Here is a 3,018-nt window from a genome sequence, read left to right as displayed (position 1 = left end):
CTGAGGTACTGCATTTCATTTTTTCCTAGTGCACACTTCTAGGGATTGGCTATTTAACTCTGCCTGTATGAGTTCTTCCATGACTTTATGTAAATGTTGGCAGTGGGCCTCCCAATCCTGTGAAAAGACAATGTCATCAATGTATGCAGGGTCATACTCTTGGTGAGGTGCTAGCACTTGCTCCATCTGTCTCTGGAAAGGGGCAGCTGCCCTGTGTAAACCAAAGGGCATTTTCCTGAATGCTGACAAGCCCTGAACTGGCAGCACCACAGGCTATGAAGAAATGGCCTTTCTGTGCCTGTACTCCCAGCCTGCCCCACTTGTGTGTCTGCTTGGCCCCAACCTCCCTGGAACTGCTCAGAGATGTCTTCTGGGTCCCGCAAGCTGTCTTGGCCCCTCTGCATGTTCCCAGCAGTGCACTCACCACCAAGGCCTGCAAGCTGCCTGTCTGGCACCTCTTGCACCCAGAGCAGCATAGAAATACCTACAGAGCAGGAGCAAGGGTGGCTGGGAGCAATCAGGGTTGTGCCAGCAGCAGATAGCATCTGACCTCCAATGGCTGGACAAGTGGGGAGAAGAGAGATGGCTCTTGCCCTGGTGCTGCAGCTGAGTGGAGAGGGAAACCCCTGCTCCCAGCCCATGTGCCCCTTGGCTGCTGCAGCCCTAGGTCCCGCTGTTTATTAAGGCCCTCTGTGACCAAGGAGGAAGCCAACAGAAACAGGGATGCACCCTAGGTCATAGCAGGACATCAGTGGCAGAGCTAGGAGTAGAGCACCAATCTCCCAAATCCACTCCAGCCTCAACCTGGCTGGAGGCTGTGGGATGGGGAGGGATGGCACCCTAGGGGCTGGGGTCTAGGCCATGTGTAAATGGAGCATAGGCCAGGGCCTGAGCCCACTATGACTGCCATTCTCTCTTCCCAAACAGTCCTGTGGTCTCAGCCCTGGATGTCCAGCCATCCCTCAGGGCTCTGACTTCAGCATCCACTGCAGTGCCAAGGGATCTCCAGTGCCTGCCTACAGCTGGGTGCTGCCCATGGCCCCTAACCTCAACTACTCAGCTGACAACAGCACTGTGATGTTGTCAGGCACCAGGGTGCACAACTCTGGGACCTATGTCTGCACAGCTGCCAACCCCTGCAGCTCACATGTGTAGTACATCACTATCTAGGTGGCAAGTAAGGATGCAGGGATGGGGCTGGAGCTGGGGCTGGGGGCATGTAGGAAACTGGAGATCCTTCCCTTTTCCCTCAGGAAAAATGTCTTTGTTGTCAGAGGAGGGAGGCAGTAAAAGAGACCCCCAGGGAGGTTGTGGCCTCTCCATCACTGGAGGGGTTTGAGAAGAGGGTGGAGAGCCCCTGGTGGGGGATGATCTAGGCTCAGTGATGCCTGTGCTCTGTTGTGGGGATTTCCCAGGCATCTGGGTTTTGCTGGTTTGCACACCCCTCCCCACCATGCCCCCTTTCTGGTATGTGTATCAAGGGGTTTTAAGCCTTCTCCTGAGGTGCTGGGTGTTGGCTGCAGCCCAGGCTGGGAATGGGGACTGGGCTATGCTAGTGCTCCTGCTGGGACTCAGCTCTGGAAGTTCCTGGCTGGAGGGTCTTGTGAGCCTTTCTTTGCTATGGTCCCACCCGGTAACCTTTGTCATGTCCCCTGGTCTCCCCTTCCCAGGTCTATCGGGGCTGGAAGTATGACCTGACAGTGGTGCTGACTGTGGCTGGGACAGGCTTCTTCATCTACCTCAAGACCACAGCCTGCAAGAAGGGCGAGTACAACATCTGTGATATGGAGAACTCCGAAGCCACCCACTTGGACCACGAGCCACCCACCGACAGAGGTCTGGGTGAGCTGGATGCCATAGGCCTCCAAGTGGGCCATGGGCTGACCCAAGGCCCCTACCCTGCCTCAGCTGGCAGCCCCCAGCCCTCCAAGCCCCTTGGATCCCCACTGGGCCCCTGTGCTATAGCTTTCAAATCCCCACAGGGGCTGGGCCCCTGCTCCCCTGCTGTGGGGAAAGGACTAGCTGAGGCTGTCAGAGCACATGGTACCCTGCACAGGCCTGAGGGAACAGAATCAAGCCAGTTGGGGATTGGGTCCATTAAGCAGAGCCCGTTTTTCACTGCAGACACCACAACTGACAGTATCAAGCTGTCACTGAAGCCTTCCTAGACATGGCTTCAGGGAGCAGGCCCCTGTCCACCTGGTGCAGCCCACACCCGAGTCTCAGCTGGGGATCTCTGCACTATCAGAACTCCCAGTGAGAATGTGAGAGTCCTGCTGCTGCCTGCCTGCGGGATGCTTGGAACAGGGCACAAAGGCAACTGTGCAGAGCTGGGACTTGACTGGAAGGATTGACGCTGGTCCCCCAGCACTGGCTCCATCCATGGGAGATGGATTTGGCTGCGTTGCATAAGTGCCACGGACACTGCATGGACCAGACCTACAGGCTTAAGTTCAGTATTAAAGCAAGCAGCGAGAGGTGGCAGGGGCTATCCTGGTGTCTGTGCGGCATCAGGGGCAGGCCCTGTCATGCATGTCACTTTGCACATGCATGTGAATTCCCTTGAACAGGTCTGAGTCCTTGGGCCCCGTGCAGAGATGTGCTGGCCATGGCTGCAGCATGCGGGGAGAGGTCAGCCCTCCCCATATGAATGGAGCTGCACCTCATAGCATGCCTGGTAACATCCCCCCACCCCCTCAAGCTAAGCCAGCCCTGTGGGGTAGCTGCATCTACACCATGGTCTCTGTCTTCCCTTTGTGTCCCTTGGCTTAACAAGAGCCTTGCTGGAGTCCCTGGGGGAAGGAATGGTGCTCAGCTCAGCCTGGGGCTGCCCCTCTTTGTCACAGGGGCAGGAGGGCAGAGCTGACTTGTGGGCAGAGCATGGGGGTAGGACTTGAGGGCTCTGGCAGCACAGGGGGCCTGGAGCCATTTGGGGCTTGGGGCAGGGAGTCACTGTCTAAAGCGAGCAGCTGTGAGAAGGGGCCTTGAGTAAGCCCAGTAATAAGGTAAAATGGGGGG

Source organism: Alligator sinensis, unplaced genomic scaffold (genome assembly GCF_000455745.1).
Source record: "Alligator sinensis unplaced genomic scaffold, ASM45574v1 scaffold707_1, whole genome shotgun sequence".
Classification (NCBI taxonomy): domain Eukaryota; kingdom Metazoa; phylum Chordata; order Crocodylia; family Alligatoridae; genus Alligator; species Alligator sinensis.
Note: the sequence above shows the minus strand (reverse complement) of the source record.